The following is a 20,551-nucleotide window of genomic DNA, read 5'->3' on the forward strand; positions in this document are numbered from 1 at the left end:
GCTAAAACCTGCCTCCATATTTCTCACCTTTATGTCTTTGGACGTGATGGAAACAAATGAAACTAGGCATGAAGATATGTGAGGGGTGAATATTGGTATGTATAACTGACAATCCAAAGGGATACGATAAAGAAAATGAACAAGGCAAAAGAAAAACTTACCTAGTATTTCTCATTTGAAAAGGCTCCAGAAAATACAACTCTCAGAGGAAAGTAATTGCAGACAAATATCTGTGTTTACAAAAATGTGAAATGCCTGGGAAGAGCAGAAATCACTGTTTCTGTTCCTCTCATTTTGTATCCTTATTGATCAGAGTGCTGTAATTTTCATGGCACTGAGGGGAAAAGACAAGCAAGTAAGAGTGTAATTATTCAGAACGGAGGTTTGGGAGCAATTTTTGTAATCAATAACCTAACCCTAGAATGTAAGAGAGTAATATTTAAAACTGTGTTCACAGGAGATTCAGTTGTATTGATCTGATTCTGTTGGAGCACTTTTCCTGAAATAGCATTCTCACTGAATCCTATCTGAATAATTATATTTAAAAATTTCCTTTGCATTGGTTAGGAGGAAAATGCCCCTTAAAAGTTGAGTACCTTCCTTCACTTTTTAAAAAAAAATCAGCTTCATGTACTATGTAGGAAGATATTAGGATTTTTTAAAGTCTTGCCTTCAGTGCTCAGGAAAGAGGAGATGATTAAAAGTAGGTGGCCCTTGACAATTTTTAAGTAGGCATACCTCTTAAATTAAAAATCCAATCTTCCCACATTTGCCTTTTGACTTCTAGATGTTGTCAATACAGAAGGGACAAATAGAAAAAATAATGATTTTCCTTCTTTTTAGGGCACCCTATTTATGATGTCTCAGGCATAGGGAAAAGAAATAAGTTGTTCTTTTCTACTTGGCCTTTTTGAGTGGGATTATTAATTTTCTCTTATAAAAGTATTAATATATTTTAATTAATTTAATTAATACATTAAAAGATGTATGCAGACTACTAAAACAGCATGGTACTGGTACAAACACAGGTGCACAGATCAATGTAACAGAATTGAAAGCCCAGAAGTAAAACCATGCATCTATAGACAGCTAATCTTTGACAAAGGAGCTCAGGGCGTAGAATGGAGAAAAGAAACTCTCTTTAACAAATGGTGCTGGGAAAACTGGACAGCCACATGTAAAAGAATGAAAATTGACCATTCTTTTTCACTACTCACAAAAATAAACTCAAAGTGGATCAAAGACCTAAAGATTAGACCTGAAACCATAAGGCTTCTAGAAGAAAATATAGGCGATACACTCTTTGACATCAGTATCAAAAGGATCTCTTTGGACACCATGTCTTCTCAGACAAGGGAAACAATAGAAAGAATAAACAAATGGGACTTCATCAGACTAAACAGCTTCTTCAAGGCAAGGGAAAACAGGATTGAAACAAAAAAACAATCCACTAATTGGGAAAAAATATTTACAAGTTATATATCCGACAAAGGGTTCGTCTCCATAATATACAAAGAACTCACACAGCTCAACAACAAAAAATCAAATGACCCAATCAAAAAATGGGCAGGGGACATGAACAGACATTTCTCCAAAGAAGATATACGGATAGCCAATAGACACATGAGAAGATGTTCATCATCACTGATCATCAGGGAAATGCAAATCAAAACTACACTAAGATATCACCTAAGGCCTGTTAGAATGGCAAAAGCAACCAAAACAAAAAGTGACAAATATCGGAGAGGTTGTGGAGAAAAAGGAACCCTCACACACTGTTGGTGAGAATGCAAACTGGTGCAGCCACTATGGAAAACAGTATGGAGATTTCTCAAAAAAAGTAAAAATAGAAATACCATATGACCCAGTGATCCCACTACTGGATATCTATCCAAAGAACTTGAAATCAGCAATTCCAAAAGTCCCATGCACCCCTATGTTCATTGCAGCATTATTTACAATAGCCAAGACATGGAAGCAAACTAAGTACCCATCAACTGATGATTGCATAAAGAAGATATGGTATATATATACAATGGAATACTACTCAGCCATAAAAAAAGGATAAAATAGTCCCATTCACAACAACAGGGATGGACCTTGAGGGTATTATGTTAAGTGAAATAAGCCAGACAAAGAAAGACAAACTCTGTATGACTCCACTCATAGGTGGAAGTTAAACATGTAGACAAAGAGAACTGGTTGGCGGTTACCAGGGGAAAGGGGGGAGAGAGGGTAGTCACAAAGGGTGAAGTGGTGTACCTACAACATGACTGACAATCATGTACAACTGAAATTTCACAAGGTTGTAAACTATCATAATCTTAGTAAAAAGTAAAAAAAAAAGATGTATGCAGAGAAAAATGTGATAATGAAAAAAAATAAATAAAAGACTTTTCTTTTAATCATACAGTTGCTAAACTCCCAAATGACAATAGTTACTACGAATAGCATATTCTCTTTATATAGAGATTCTCCCCACCAAGTACATGGATTTTATTTTGTTTAGTTTTCTTTCTTTATATACATTTTACGTAATTTTATTTTCTCTTCTACAAATATTCAGAATCATAGAGGGATCATCATGATCTCCAATCACTTTGTGTTAACTGGAGGAATCAGATGATGTTTTTCTTCCTCAGACACCAAGAAAGTCCCAAGCAGGTGAAAACAAATAAGGATGGAAGAGCAGAAATTAAGATGGGTGAGCACTTATGAAAAGGCCATTTGTGGCTCCCCTCATTTCCTTTTTCCACAACCTTTTATGATTTCTCTCCCATGTGAAGAATGTGTGAGCATTTCTTTTACCATAAAAAAATCTCTGGGTCTTCAAGAATTTCTGTGCTGTTTCTTCTTCAGTATAAATTCCTTAAAATGAGTTGTAGAACTCATAGTAAAATATGACAGCCATTCTCTCAGGGGACAGTAAAATATTATTCCACGGAAAGAAAAATGAATTTTGATTTTGAAATTTAGTGAAAGGATACCAGGGCTTAAGAGTCCAAAGATATGAGTTTGAGTGTGAGCTCCAACACTTATGAACGAGGTGATCTTGAGAAATTGATATAATATCTTTTATCTGAAAAATTGAAAATTAAAGTAATTAATTCAAAGGATGTCCTGAGGATTAAATGAAATAACACCAAAAGGCACTGCAGACTATCCTATAAATGTACAACATTGCCATTCTCATCCCTCTGCTAAGATTAGTGACAAGAGGTCAATCCAGATATTTTCTACTCTTACATTTGTAAGCCTATGTGTGTGTGAATCGACTAACTTAACAAGATTACCTATTCCATTGTTAAATAATATCTAGGAATATTTCAGAGAAAACATCTTCCATTGGAATTAATAATATTGCATGCTTTCACACAAATTTTAATGTTTGGAAGTCTGTAATTCCTAATATTTTCTTGCAGTATGTGTCAAGGACCAAATTACCACAGAAACAGAATTCTTAAAAAAAATGTTGGAAGTATAGTGATTTGCTTTAATGCAGGTAATTTAACTTCAGGCTTTAGGTTTTGTAAGTAGGGAGAATTATAGCTGCAACCTCTGGATCTCCAAACACGCATTTTTTTTGGCCCAGTTAACAATGCAACTAAACTCTGACCCATAGATTTCCATCTTCACCAACCCAGTTTCTCTTGCACTAAGATAGAGTGATAGAAAACAGGTCAGTAGTTTCGCCTGGAAACATATGGTCTCTGGGGAATGGACTGAGACCCCCCCCCCCCCCCAAAATGAGGACAATGGACAGCCATCTGTTAGGAGTAGGTAATGAATAATGAAGTCCATCCTCGAGGCCAGGAGCATTGATTAGATTTTCTGCTAAATGAAGCTCTATCCATTCCTGATGATCTTCTGATCTTAATTTATTTTCTCCATCGTGACCTAAGTCAAGGTCTCAGAAAATGAAAAACTAACTCGGTGCTGTGATAGACGTTGCTCTAATATTGAGGCTTGTTTAATAACGAAAAACAATAGAAACAACTATTTTCACCTGAACATTAATACTGTGCTCTGAACATGTATTTGGAGGTACATCACCTATAATATTTAAGGTATCCTTATTTTTTCCTAAATGAAACTAGTCCTTCTATTTTCACTGTCTTGAAGGTGTTGAACAAATGTAGGATAATTACCTATAGCTCAGGAATTTTTCCATATCTATCACTCAGAAGGTTTTTCTTCTTTACGTTGTACATTACAAGTGTTCCTTTAAGTATTTAACTATGGATCATCAATTTACTTAAATTTTAAAATGGCAAAGGGCCACATAAATTATAAAAATGAAAGTATACTGAAAATGGACAAGGACCAAATGTATGTTTTATGAAAATATATGATAATGAGAGGAATAATAAATTCTAATGTAAATATAAGTTTCTCTCAAGTAATGGCTACCACATCTATTTTGGGGGTTTGAAAATTAAAATGCTGTAATAGATCACTTTTATTAAAAAACACTACGCAAGTGTTTCACATTCAATCTTGACATTTTCTTATCTCAAGCTGCTAGAAGAGCTTGGAAAATATTAAATTATCAGTAAACATTGCTGAGTCAAAACAACCTTGTGAGGTAAGTATTATTAGTGGCTCTAATTCACAGATGAGGAAAATTAGAATAAGCAGAGACTTCTGGCTTTAAGTTCTGCATGTAAGGAACTTGGAAGTCACGACTTCATCCTAACAACAAGTAAAAACTGAACAGACTGAAAAATCAACAACTTTTTTTGGATCTGTAAGAGAGGTGAGAATGCAGGAAAACCACTGACCCCAAGATTGGAGAGACAGACAGGCAAATATGGAGAGACACAGCTTACCTAAGTAGAGATTCAGGAAAGGAGATCATCCTGGGAACCGTGCCAGGGTAGGAAAACCTGAACTATAATTGATGAATTGCTGGAGGCTTAGTGTGGACAACTCCAAGAGTTAAAAACTCCAAGGGAACCCAGTCATAAGGGGTCCTCCACAATATTATGAGTTTTACTTCTAGGAACTCCACCAGGTACTCACAGTAAATATCAAACAAAAATTCCCTCATGCTTCTGGCAGGGAAAGGTGAAAAGGAACCATTCTGAAATACACCAGAGCATTCTAGTGTTCTTAACGAGGCCTTTTCTGGGGAGAAACTAGTTAACCACAGCCTAGGGGTATTTTCAAGGCCTAACTGACTTGGAGGAAGGGAAATTTCCAACTATGTTCAGCTGTAGCTTTCCACATAAGAGACAAGAAATACCCAATGCCAGCCCACTCTAGCCGTCCTGTCCCACATAAGATGAAAGAAAAAACTGAGAAACACTGTGAAGTTCACAGTCCAGAGGCATAGCCTTACTAAAAGACTGAGACTTCATCATAGGACCATAGAATGCTTCACATTCCCTCCGACCGTATTACTAAAAGTCAATTTATAACAGTTCCATTTACCTGGTACAACATATCCAGCTATCAAGAAAAAATTACAAGGCCTACTAACAGGCAAAAAATGCAATTTGAAGAGAGAGAGAGCAAACATCTGACCAGACAAGGCAAGGTTGTAGGAATTATTAAACCAGGAATTTAAAACAAATGACTATGATGCAAAAGGCTCTAGAGGATAAAGTAGACAGCATGTAAGAACAGATGGGCAATGCACAGAGATGAAAATCCTAAAAGAGAACCAAAAAGACATTCTAGAAATAAGAAACACTATAACAGAAATGAAGAAATCCTTTGATGGGCTTATTTGTAGAGAGGACATGGCTGAGGAAAGAATCTCTGGGCTTGAGAATATCTCAATAGAAACCTCCGAAACTGAAAATTAAAGAGAATAAAGAATGAAAAACAAAACAGAACAAAATATCCAAAGACTGTGGGACAAACATAAACGATGTAACATAAGCATGATGAGAATAACAGAAGGAAAAGAGAGAAAGGAATAGAAGAAATATTTGAAATAATGACAGAGAATTTTCTAAATTACTTTCAGACACTGAACCACATATCCAGGAAGCTGAGGGAACACTAAACAGGATAAATACCAAAAAAACTACCCCTGGGTATATCAGTTTCAAACTACAGAAAATCAAAAATGAATAAAAAATAGACATTCACATTACTTGGGAAGTGGTATAGTCTTATTTGGAAATGGAGTTGGATCAGTTGTAAATGTATATTGCAAACTCTAGGGCACCTACTAAAAATAGTTTTAAAAAAGTGTATTTGATATGTAAGAAAGGAGAAAAAATGAAATTATATAAAATGCTCAGTTAAAACCACAAAAGTCAGAAAAAGGGTGGAAGACAGAAAAATGGGACAAAGAAAAAGGGCAACAAATAGAAAACAGTAAAAAATGTGGTAGATGTTCATCCAACTATATGAATAATTTGATAATCACTTTGAATATCAATAGTCTAAATGCACCAATTAAAAGACTGAGATTTCCAGAGTAGATCAAAAAACAAGACCTACCTATATGTTGTTTACAAAATACACACTATAGGGGCTGGCTTGGTGGCATAGTGATTAAGTTCATGCACTCTTCTTTGGTGGCCCAGGGTTCACAAGTTCATATACCAGGCTCAGACCTACACACTGCTCATCAGGCTATGCTATGGCAGCATCCCACACACAAAAAATAGAAGAAGATGGGCACAGATGTTAAGACCCCCCTTTAAATATAAAGACATATATAGATTAGAAGTAAATGGATGGAGAAAAATATACCATGCAAACACAAATCAAAAGGGAGCAGAGTAGCTATATTAAGTTCAGGTGGAGCAGACTTTAAAGCAAGGAAATCTATAAGAGATAAGGAGGGCATTACATAATGATAAACGGATCAATTCTCCAAGAAAACATAACAATCTTTAATGTGTATGCACCTAACAATAAAGCATCAAATTGCATCCAGCAAAAACTCATAGAATTGCAAAGAGAAATGGATGAAAAATGGATGAATCCACCAGCATATTGGAGACTTCAGCACCCCTCTATGAGAAATGGACAGGTCCAGCAGGCAACAAATCAGTAGAGACATAGTCAAACTCAAAAATACCATCAATCAACTGGATATAATGGACATCTTGAGACTACTTCATCCAACAACAGCAGAATACACATTCTTCTCCATTTCACATGGAACGCTCACCAAGATAGACCACATTCTGAGCTGTAAAACACAGCTGAAGAAATTTACAAGAATATAAATCATACAGTGTCTACTCTCAGACCACAAGGTAATTAAATTAGAAATCAACAGTAGAAAAGTAAATGGAAATCCCCAAATACATGGAGATTAACAGACTTCTAAACAACATATGCGTCAAAGAAGAAATCTCTGGAGAAATTTAAAAAATATTTTGACCTAAATTAAAATGAAAATACAGCTCATCAAAATTAATGGGATGTGGGGCTGGCTGAATGGCATAGTGGTTAAATTCCCATGTCCTGCTTTGGTGGCCCAGTGTTTGCTGGTTCAGATCTCGGGTGTGGACCTATGCACCGCTTATCAAGCCATCCTGTGGCAGGCGTCCCACATATAAAGTATAGGACAATGGGCATGGATGTTAGGTCAGGGCCAATCTTCCTCAGCTTTGAGGATTGGTGGCAGATGTTAACTGAAGGCTAATCTTCCTCAAAAAGAAAAAAGTTATGGGATGTGGCAAAAGCAGTGCTTAGAGAAAAGTCTGCAGCATTTAATGAATATATTAGAAAAGAAGAAAGATCTGAAATCAATAATGTAAGTTTTCATCTTAGGAAACTAGAAAAAGAAGAGCAAATGAAATCCAAAAGAAGCAAAAGAAAAGAAATAGAGAGCAGAAATGAAACTGAAAACAGGATATCAAGAGAGAAAATCAATGAAACTGAAAGCTGGTTCTTTGAAAAAGTCAGTATAACCAATAAGCCTCTAGAGAGGCTAAGTACAAAAAAAAAGAAAAAGGACACAAATTACCAATGTCTGAAGTGAATCAGGGGACAGATACAGTGGAAATTAAAAGAATAATGAAGGTTCTGAAAAGGTACAAACTTCCAGTTATAAAATAAATGTCATGGGGATGTAATGTACAGCAAGGTGACTATAGTTAATAATACTGTATTGTATATTTAAAAGTTGCTGAGAGTAGATCTTAAAAGTTTTCATCAAAAGAAAAAAATTGTAACTGTGTGGCGATGGATGTTAACCAGACTTATTGTGATAATCATTTTTCAATCTATATGTATATTGAATAATTATATTTTTCACCTGAAGTTAATATAGTATTATACATCAATTGTATCTAAATTAAAAAAAGAGTAATTAAGGAATGCTATTAACAACTCTATGCCCACCAATTTGGCAAGCTAGATGAAATGGACCAATTCCTTGAAAGACACAATCTGTCAAAACTCACACAAGATGAAATAGACAATCTGAATAGGGCTTTGTCTATTAAATAAATTGAATCAACAATTGATAACTTTCCCAAACAGAAAGCATCAGATCCAGATTTGTTCACTGGTGAGTTCTATCAAATGGTTAAGAGAGAAATTATACCCATTCTCTGCACTCTCCTTCACAAGATAGAAGAAGGAATATTTCCTAACTCCTTCTGTAAGGCCAGTATTACTCTAATTCCAAAAACAAACAAAAAAAAGATATCACAAGAGGATAAAACTACAGCTCAATATCTCTTATGAATGTGGATATAAAGATCCTCCACAAAATATCAGCAAATCGAATCTAACAATATATAAAAAGAATTTTAGACCACGACAAAGTGGGATTTATCCCAGACACGTGTGCCTGAGGCAGTATTTGAAAATCACTTAATGTAATCAATTACATTAACCAGGCTAGAAAAGAAAAGCCACATAATCATATCAATAGTTGCAGAAAATGCATTTGGTAAGATGCAACACCCAGTCATGATAAAAACTTTCAGTAAACTAGCATTAAAGCAAAATATCCTCAACTTAATACAGAACATCTACAAAAAAAATCATACAGCTAAAATCATACTTAATGGGGAGAAACTCACAGCTTTGCCACTAAGATCAGGAACCAGGGAAGGATGAACCCTTTCACCAATCCTTTCCAATTTTGTACATTAAGCAATTTGCACCAAGTCACACGACTGACTTTACTGAAGGTTTAGATGCGAATGCAGGTCTGACTCCAACGTTCTCTTACTGAACTACTATCCAATGCCGCTTCATAGTAACTCACTGGATATTCGCAATATACTATTCTATCCTATTTATGATGTACTGGACAACCTCCACGTCATACTTTTCCGAAGAAGCTATTGATAATCTGCCAATGAATAGTCACATGACTTGACTTTAGTTTTACAAATTACTTTTATGCCATCTTATTTTATTTGTGTGAGTTATAAAATACATAATAATGATACTAATTCTGATCTTTACATTACTGAGTAAGAACATTTTTCTTTGAAAATATAGATTACAGAGAAATAATGAAAGAAAATTAATGAAATAAAATAAAACTGATTAGACTAGTTTTAAGTGTAATTAAAACAAACTTGTTCAAATATTGAATAGAAAAGTCAATTTGTAAAATCTTTATTGTAATAAATGAAATGTATATGAGTAACAAATAAGATATTTATTTCCATAAGTTATCATGCCTAAGTTCCTTTAATAAAATAGCATTGAGCATTTTTTATTTCTTACAATTAATGCTAATAACACTTATTTTGAAAAATAGAAATATCTGCCGAGAAAGTCATTTAGAATTGAAAGCATACAACAGTTTAATAATTCATGGTTTCAAATTTTATATAAAATCTACTTTAGTATTCTTTCCATGGTAAGTTTTCCTAGAGGAATCAAGGGATGAAAAACTAGCCAAGGAAGGCCATAACAATATTTTGGAAATGGGACAACTGAATTTATTAGGATTAGTCAAAGGTTCTCTTCTATTGGTTTATTTTGACCTCTTTAAGTGAAACCTATTTTTCAAAATGTGCTCCACAAGGCTACTTTTTCACAGGTAAGAATGCCAGAGTGAAAAGAGTGTTAAGGATGTTTAAAAAGAGGCGATTATTCATTCATCAAACAAACTCTTGAGTGCTCTCTTAGGCCAAGCATTCCTCTAGGTTTTAGACATGCATCCTTGAAAAACAACAAAAAATCCTGGGCCTTGGAGATCGTATTCTAGTGGCAAAAGGCATGATAGGGAGGCAGTCAGAAGAAGAAACACGCAATAGGCCATAAATTGATAAGTACACTGTGGAGGGGAATAAAAGACACAGTTATTGTGGACTGAATGTCATGTCACCAAAATTCATATGTTGAAGCTCTAACCCCCAGTGTGTCTGTATTTGGAGATGGGCCTCTAAGGAAGTAACTAAAGTTAATTGAGGTCATCAGCGTGGTGCCTTGATCTGAAAGGATTAGTGTCCTTATCAGAAGAGATACCAAGATAGCTCACCTCTCTCTCAGTGCACATGAAACAAGGAAAGGCCATGTGAGGACCTAGTGAGAAGGTGGCCATCTGCAAGCTGGGAAGAGAGCCGTCACTGGAAACTGAATCAGCCAAAGCATTGATCTTGGCCTTCTGGGTTGCAGAACTGTGACAAAATGAGTTTCTCTTGTTTAAGCCACCCAGTCTGTGGTATTGGGTGAGAAGACTAATTCAGCAGGGTAGAGAATTGTACCTTTAGGAGGGGAGTTCCATTTTAACAGGGCACTAGGGGTAGGTCTCATTGAGCCAGTGAAATTTTAGGCACAATCCGAAGGAGGTACATAAGTGAATTCTGAGGCTATCCGGAAGAGGAGCATTCCTGGGAGAGGAAACGGCAAGTGCAAAAGCCTGAGAACAAGTATATCTGGAAAAACTGAGGAATACAGAGAAAACCATGTGGCTGCAGTGGAAGAGGAAGAGGAGAGTAGGAAGAAATAACAGCCAAGAGGAAAGCATAAGTCAGATCATGTAAAGTTTTGCAGAACATAGAGAAGACTGGGTTTCATTGCAAGTAAGAAGGAAACCATAGAAGAATATAATTTTTTAATTAAAACACACATTTATAGCTATTCTGAGAATGATTTTCCGGGAGGAGAGCACAAGAGTGGTAGTGTAAATGTCATTTTAGAGGATATTAAAATAACCCCAGTTTAAGATGATGCAATCTTGGAATAGAGCTGTAGCAGATAATGTGGTGAGAAGTAGCAGTATTTTAGATATATTTTGAAAATAAAATTAAAAGCATATGCTAATAGATTTTATGTAAAGTGTGAAAGGAAAAGAAGAGTATAGGAGGACCCCAAGGATGACAATCAAAACAGAGCATAGAGTCAGAAATTGGTGAGGATGAGAGAATAGTACCATGTCAGTAATGTAAACAAAACAAAAGCAAACACAACAGAAAATGGAGGTACCAAGAATTGTTGGGAGATGTCATAAAAGTCAAAGAAATGTCGCAGTTTGGACCCTAGAAAGTGTAAGCTGGAAGAATAAGAAGTGATGTCTGTAGCTAAGACTTTGAAGGATGAGCGTTGTGCGTTATCTTACGGTTGGGGGGCCGAGCAAGGAGTGGGTGGTTGAGGTAGTGTGGAAGAAAGGTTATGAGGAGAGAAGCTGAGATATTAAGAATGTAATGTACTAGATAGATAATGAATGTAAATATGTGAAATACATTAAATGCATTAAATTCACTGAAGAAAATGCCAGAAGAGTCATACAGAGTTCTGTTAGCCAAAAGCTTAAATTCTTCAACTAATGAGTGGGAAGGACTGGAAAATCTGGAGATACTAGCTCCAAATGAAGTGGCACAGGATGACATGAAATTCAAAGGAGTTGGGTTTTTTTATTTTTTGTTTTAAGAAGGAAGGAAAAGAAATGATTGTAAAGGTCAATAATAAGCAGGGGGATACTTGCCACAATTCACCTTTTGTAAGCTGGAGAGAGGGAAGAAAAACCCCTTCTACTTGAGAGTGCTTCAAGGAAGATGGTGTGTTTGGTAGACAGCCACATTTCAATTAAAAAATAGAGATAAAGAGACACCGGCTTCTTGGCCGAGAGGTTAAGTTCATGCACTCGGTGTTGGCAGCCCAGGGTTCGTTGGTTCAGATCTTGGGTGCAGACCTAGCATTGCTCTTCAAGCCATGCTGTAGCAGCATCCCACATAGAATAACTAGAATGCCTAAGAACTAGCATACACAACTATGTTCTGGGGCTTTGGGGAGGAAAAAAAAAAAAAGAGGAAGATTGGCAACAGATGTTAGCTCAGGGTCAATCTTCCTCAAAAAGATTAATTAATTAATTTAAAAAATAGAGATAAAGAAAATAGAGAAAATCTTAAAAGAGTTCTAATAAGCATAGTTAAGGTGTTTGGAACAATCATTGTGGCAGAAGGTTCAGATGTATGGGGCATGGATCAAATTTGAATATGGCCTATGCGGGGCAGTATAGGGCTGAAATTTTGCATGACATTAAATAGCCTAGAAGGATTCAATTTCACCAAGTGTCTGAGATACAGCAATATGACATGACAGTCTCATAGGAGAAGGTGGACAATTATTTTAAGCAAGAGTGTGAATATTTAGCCCAATAGTATAGAGAACTCTTAGTAATTTGTGTTTATGAGAAGTGTCAGGGAGGAAATGGAAATATGTTTTCAGCTTGGACCTGTCAAAGAATAACTTAAAACTATTTAGTCATTAAAGAATAACTTGGATATATCAGAGATATTATTTGGCTGTTGCACAAACTTTATACACGTATGTGGGCGAATGCCCTTGGACTATTTTCATGAAACGAGGAAAAAGCAGATGGATAAGAGAGGGTAGAGAAAGAAGGGGAAAAATACTTCAGACCATCTGGGAGTGGTGAAACTGGGTTGGTTTTCATTTGGGGATAACAGGGTTAGCTGGCATCTATCAAAGATGTCCTTTCTCCATCAATCTGAAGAATGTTCTTGAGCAGGCTGTCTAGGGGTATTGATGGTATCTCTGGAGCACACATGACAGGCTGCCTCTGGGCAGTACTTGCTAGTATCCTTCCATGAGGACCTGCACCATGATAAGGCCAAGTCTGCACCAAGTTCTTACGAAAATGACTCAAATTACTTTCCTTGCCAAAAAAAGGTTGAGAGATTTCTATGTCACAACATTACAGCAGAGACCTGAAAGAGGTGCTAAGCAGACACATCATGGAAAAGACCATGGATTACAAAACTTTTACCACCAACTGAAAGTAGCTGGTGTTTGCAGGCCAAGGGGACGCTTCTCCTTATCCATAGAGATTCTAAAGTGTGTCCTAAAAGTTTGCTTAGTACTCATATTTGTATATTATGCCTAATGGTACAATATAATGTGTAGATTTTTCATTCTTTATTGTAGATCATCACTCCTAATTAATATTCTTGTTGCGTTCAAAGAGTTTTGTGTTCTTTCTAAATAGATATACAGGTTGTGAAGACATAAACTGAGCAATGAAGCTCAGATCATGATTCTTAAATTCACAAAAAAAGGTCAGCAGTATCTTTTAAAGAATGTTCTATTAATGAGCCTCATTTCTATTTAGTTATGTCAAATGTTTCAAACATATATTCTAGCAGTTTGGACTTTATGATTCCTGTAACTCAAACTCGCTTAATAAAAAGGATTTATTATTCCTTACAATTGCAGAGGCCAGAAACAGCTCATGTATCACAATTTGATTCATTGGCCCAGCATTCGGTGTTTCAATTTCAGCCCCTCCGCTCTGTCATCCATGGTATCAGCATTATTCTAAGGAAAACATTCCCCTGGGTTACAAGATGACTGTTGGTAAATCTCTGGCTACCTGCTCCTTTTCTAAGTCTATAGGAAGAAAGAGAGTTTGAAGAGTGAGGAAGATTCCTTCTAAGAGATTCCCATCAAACATCTTGCATGCCATTGGCTTCCACTGGGGAGCCTGTTTAGGTTTGAATCAATAATCCACGGGATGATACTTCACTTATTAGCTGAGACCTCAGCCATACACTCCGCAGTAAACCAATGGTGAAGTCACTTTTCTCACATGATAGAGACTGCTCAGGGGAGAAGTGGGCATCTGAAGAGCAGCAGAGCAATAAGCAAGAGAAGAAGAAATTGACCCTGGGAAGGAAAATATAATGCTTACTTTACAACCAAGCGGGACTTGTAGCAGAAAATGTCAAATATCATTCTAGTCCGCAAACATTTTTCTTATGGGAGCCATTGATTGTACTTATTACGCTTCTATAAGACAATCTACAGGATTATCATAATGAATCAACTGAATGTTGGTACATTGTAGTAAAATCCTCCTAGACTGGCTGATTCATCCCAAAATGATGTGTATGCTCAGACTGAACTTTCCAGATGTCATTACACTACAGCCTGAAAGAGTAAAAATAAAACTCAATGACTCCCTTCCTCTTGGGTTGTTATTTATATTACTCCATCCAAATTTAGAGTGAGAAGTTCCTCCACTTTAAGATAAAGGAGAAGATTGGTCTTGAATAATTCTTATCACTGAGGACCACAAGATCTGAATGCAAGTTCATCCTCTTAACTGGGTGATTTAGGCTGCCATGAGTCCTTTCACACTACGCGTCTCCACAGTTTCCTGCTTCAGATAATTTACAGGTCTCGAGAATCCATCTCTTTCCTAACATAGTCAGCTATGTTAGGTTCACTCTACACCACCACAATAATAAAGAATTCAGTCCAATTTTTATTCTGAAACTCCCAGCGGGAGCTCTAGGGTCATTCCAAAAAGAAATGCAAATGCAAAGTGATAGATTTTTAAAAGGTATTTTTGCTATGAAGAAAGAAAAAAGAGATATGGAGAGACAAAAAGAAAGAAAACCCATAGTAGTGGCTCTGTGCTACTGCCCTTATCTAGCTTGTTAGGAGTTGTCAGAGTCAGCCTGTCTTAGCTCCTGGGCACAGTGAGTTTTTCCTCCTGTCAAACCCACAGAGTCAGTGGCGGTGCCATTAAAGAAACCTGCCACCAGATCAAAGTCCCCAGCAAAGACCTTTTTGCAGGACTCACTTTGGTGCAAATGTTTGGCTCTGCACAGACCATAAGCTCACTTTCAGTCTTAAACTGAAGGAAGACAATCCTTTGTTCTGTCATTTTATTTTCATTTCAGTAGATACTTATTAAGTGCCGACCATTGTTCAGTCATAAGGCTTATCAGCTTTATAAACATTTTATACTAGAGATGGAGCCAATAGAGAGTAGAGAAAAAAACTGTGCTTTCCTTGAATACTTCTCAACTTGCCACCTAAATCTGAATTCCTGTTAAATGACTATAATGAAGCTAAAAGAAAATTGACTCTAACTTGAATACAGGAAAATTAAAACTTTCTTAGTGCATTGGTAGTTCCTATTATTTATGAGAAGCACAGAGTGAATTATTACGAAGTGTAAAATATTCATTGTGGGAAGGCTGCTAATCATGGCAATTTTTTCCTCGTTTTGGTGGTGGGGGTGGATGTGGAGGCTTTTCTGAAGCAAGGCATATTTTTGGCATCCATACTTTGAAGAGAGCTCATTTGAATCATAGGCCTCATGGCACATGGCAGGTAGGCAAGTTATCAGAAGCAGAGAAGATAAAATAGGCTTCAGGAATTTCTTACCATCTTGGCACACTTTTAGAACCTTCTGCTTAAGACACCAGCTCTTTCTAGTACAAAACCAGATTGCTGAGATACAGCTCTTCCATGCAATATCGAGAGAGATGAATAACAACATGGATTCAACAGACAAGGAAAAACCAGTGAATCTGTCAGATTAGTAACCAGCTCTTTGAAAGTAGTGAGGTAACTTTTTAATTATCACTTAAGACTTGTGTCCTTAATATGAGAAAACATGATCTTTAATGTCTTAACTATGTATGATTCTATGATGTTTTCAAAGAAAAATGCATCTATGAAATGGCCCATAACTTTATAAAATGGTGGATATTAATAAATTACATTAAGTATAAGATCTCATTGGTTGTAAAATATATCAGTATTTTATTAATCACTAAGAAAGAATAAATGTTGCCACATAAACCATGATACATGTTTTATCACTTAGGATTTTTTTTTTTGATGGGGAAGTTTGGCCCTGAGCTACTATCTGTTACCAGTCTTCCTCTTTTTGCTGAGGAACGTTGTTCCTGAACTACATCTGTGCCAGTCTTTCTCTATTTTGTATGTGGGATGCCACCACTGCATGGCTTAGTGAGCAGTGTGTAGGTCCATGCCTGGGATCCAAACCCATGAAGGCCAGGCTGCTGAAGCAGAGTGAGCAAACTTAACCACTATGCCACTGGGCAAGCCCCTAGACATTTTTTTATTTTAATTATTTAAAAATCTTCTGTCATATATCTCTCTTGTACAAACATGAGAAGAAAAATATAATCAGAATAAATTGATTGTGGTTTTCCTAAAACATCATCTCATTCAGAGTCCTCTTCTCTAAGTCACTTTCACCTCAGAGCTATTGGTAGTCATATTTTTATACATGGTATCCTCTTTCGATCTAAGAAGAGTTTTGATAATACAGCATTTCTTAAAGAGTACTCCACTATCATCTCTTAGATTTCCTCTCAAGCCACTGGTACCCATTCTATAGCTTTTAGTATAGGCATTTTCAATGCAAAGTTTTGAGAAAATAACCAGGATTCATACTCCTTCTTCAAATGTTCCATCAATGGTTTGTTGACTGAGAAGTCAAGAAGTTACAGTTGTACCATCATGCCATATGAAAAAGCAATTTTACACAGTGCTTGCCTTGACAACAATGGCGTGAAAGCCATCTGGCAGAAAGTGACTGTAAGATATCATCAATGGTAAGATACATCCTGAATTTTAAAAACACCAAAAATGTGTGTGTATAGGGGTCATTTTAGAACAATGAAATATGCTATATAACAATAAATATTGGTCCTATGTGCTGAGATAGTTCCTTTGGTCTTCCTTTCATTCAATAAATAGGTATTTAATGAACTGCTTCTGTGTGCCAAGCATCGTGATAAACAAAGGGGACGTGATCATGAGTAAAAGCTGATCGTTTCTCAGCCCTCTGGAGAAAAATAGAAAACACAAAGGAGACGGAAGAGAAAAGGGTGCATCCCAAGGCTGGGAAAGAGGCTAGAGAGAAACTTGAGAGAGGAATGAAAGGTGCTGTAGGGGTCGAGGATAGAGGGAAAGGGAGAGGCCAGAGCACGCCCCTTTAGGCTTCCTGAAGGATTTGGACCTTTACCTGAAGAAACAAAGGTCAGTACTGAAATGTTTAGAGAGTAAAAGGGAAAGATTCACATTTGGAAACTGCAACTGAGTACAGCACCTACATGGATTAGCAGGGGGAACAGAGGAAAATGTAGAAGCAGGGAGACCAGAGAGGAGCATATTACACCTTCATCAAGATGACACTTTGGTCTGGAACAGTTGCATCGGAGATAGCGAGAAATGCATGTATATGAAAGACAATTAGAAGATAAAATCTATAATAAACAGGTTTACGTAGGAAAAAGGATAGCTAGAAATTTAATAAGACATGGCCAGAAACAAATTTCTCTTTCAGTTCTATGGTATATATTACTTACAAAGTTCCATCTGTATGTTAAAATAATGAAGATATATCTGTAAGTTTCCATGTCCAAATGGGAGACTCATAAGTTTCAGTTCACTTTTATTCTTCCCACCCACTGTATGAAAATCTAACTGTCTCAATCTACAGTGGCAATTTCAAGTGGGTTCACTTTACTAGCTTATATTATAAGCCCTGGAATACTTGTCATAAGAGGATTGATGAAAATCTCTCTCTTCTCAAAATAGTGGTAGATGCCATACTGGGCCATACCCTCTGACATGAAGAAAAGACTGGACAATTCAAGTATTCAGTTACTTTTCTTAATTCAACTACTGTCACTCTCAGTGCCTCTATAGAAACAATGACCTAAAATGTTGAGAGAATCCACGTGTGTTTTTAAAATGATGGACCAAAAAATCTGTACTGGGTAGACTGGGAAATAAAGAAATTTGAAAGCTAAAGGATTAAACAGAAGAATGGAGAAAGGCCTGGAGAGGGAAATGAAGGTAGAGAATGGTTGTATTGGGCAATCAAGTTTGCCATCTGGGAAACGGAAGCTTGTGGTCAGAGTTTGGGTTGTTTGAAGCCATGTCTTTGGAGGACTAAAATTTACAACAGATAACTAATTAAAAGTTAAGAATTTGAAGCTGGCTGGCTGAAGTGAAGAAAGTGCAAAGATCTTTGGTGGTTAGGACATCAGAAAAAAAATGAGAGGCCAAAATGTTGGGAAGATTATCATCCATATAGACTTGACATCAATCAAAAGTATATGTGCTTTAGTCAAATAGAATGAGCAGGTGCTGAGCTTCTTGATAAACTGTGGAGACTCAAAGCTAGAAAACAGAAGATGAGAATAACTAGGTGGGTAGGTGGAGAGTTTAATGTTGCAGCATGGTATGCATGTCAAAGAACTAGATTTGTTTGATCTGTTTTTAATACATCCAGATAGAGGATTAATAGCCCAGAAACAGTAATGAAGAGTAATCTCAATCTTCTGGGAAGTAGGTGAGCTCTGGAAAAAAAATGATTGAGGAAAATAAGTATAAGAGTCTTGATGGATGCAATCTCATCTGGTTGTGATGCCATCTAACTTTACAACTTCACTTCCCGGTCTTTGCCAACACAGGCGTCCAATGCTTTCATCACACCAACGGTGTCATGCTTACACATGCTTTCATTCATATAGTGAGCTGTGTTTGTAATGCCTTCTTTACAGTGTTTATAAGCCTTAATCTGAGGAATTACGTATTAGTTAGGATCCAGCTCAAATATACTTTGCTCTTCTTAGATTTCTGACCTTTTCCTTCCCCCCTTGTCATCACCATCCACCAGCCAATCTGACAGCTCTCATCTATGCACTTCCGTGCCTTTCTGTTCATAGCTTCATCAGCACTTCTCCCATTCGGTAGCACATATTTTGAATGTGATTTACTCTCCTACCAGACAGTGAGCACCTTGAGGGCAAGTTTTATGCCCTGTCGATCTTTGTATTATCTCCAGTATCTAGCACAGAGTACGGCACAGGGTAAACAGTAATAAATGATTGCCGAAATAAATTGAAGTTTTAAAATGTTTGGGTCCCTAAGCAGCCACTTTCCTCTACCATGTCAAGAACATTCAGTTCCTTGTCCTTTGGCAATGGCATATTTCATATGCCCAAGAGATTTAAAAGCATACAGCATAGAGCAGAAATGAAAAGACTCATTACGGTACTGCATTCGAGCTACAAGTCATATTTTGTAACCGTACTGTGCCACCAATATAATTAGAAGATATTGAACTTTCATTAGTTAGAGAAGCCAGCTACCCTCTAATTGTCATTATTTAAATTTTTTTGCTGACTGTAATAGCCTCATGAGATAGACATCTCATTTCTGTGACAGACCCGAGGGTCACCAGTGGTGTAATTTTCTTTCTTTATACTTGAATGCAGCCCAGAATAGTATTCAATATTTAACCCATTCCTAACTTTAATTAGGAGCTTTAGTCAAGTACAAATTAATCTAGTTTCCCATTTTAAAACCAGAATTTCTCAATGTTGGAAAGAGCAGTGATTCATCAGTACCCATATGATGTTTGAATCTCATCATCTGTGTTTGTCCCGTGGACACACACCTTGAGGGAGGGAGAAATCTCTGCATCCTAAGACAGCTCATTTCATATTTTTTAAAACTCTATTTTAACATTTCTTTATAGGATGAAATGAATACTTTACCCAAAAATTCTACCTCTATCATGTGTATTATACAATATAGTCCATGTTCCAATCCTTTTTATAATATTGGAAAATGATTATTATGTTGCCCACAAGACTTTTTATATCTGGGCTATTTATGCTCAGCTTTCTAACCTATTTCCATACTACGTTATTTGTGTTCACTTTACTATCTTGACTACTGTCTGTCTCCTCAATATGTTTATAACTAAATTTGGGGTTGAATTTCAAGTCAAACGTTAAATATTACTCCTCTTATGGAAAATTAAAGGATATTAGTCCAGATATTACACTTAAAAATATTCATCCCAATTTATGATACATCTATATTTCCAACTCCGTTTGTATTTTCTGTAAATTTAGCATTGAATTTTAAGATAAAGATGGGATTTTATTGATTATTGTACAATCATTTGAATGCAAAATATTAGTATTTTCAACGACCATAATATTGAAGCATATGTCTCCTAATCTAACCCAAAGAGGATGAGTTAGAAGGTCCTATGGCATCTTTATCTATAAAGATTACAGTCATTCATCCCTTCCAACTTATCTCAAATTTGGCTAAAAGAATTCCCCACCCACTTCCTGCCCCCGACTTTATATCAATTTGTAGCCAAATGCAAATGAGATCATATAGTGAAGACTCAAGTTCTCTTCTTTTTACCAGAAATAGTAATTGCAGGAAAAAGAAAACATTTGCATTCTAATCTTTTTTGTCAGTGAACTACTCCAACTGGACAAACAAGGCAGAACCAACATAGTCTGCTTCTCTCAGAAAATTCAAGAAAGAACTAACTTTGCCAAAA

This window comes from Equus quagga, chromosome 17 (assembly GCF_021613505.1).
Source record: "Equus quagga isolate Etosha38 chromosome 17, UCLA_HA_Equagga_1.0, whole genome shotgun sequence".
NCBI lineage: Eukaryota > Metazoa > Chordata > Mammalia > Perissodactyla > Equidae > Equus > Equus quagga.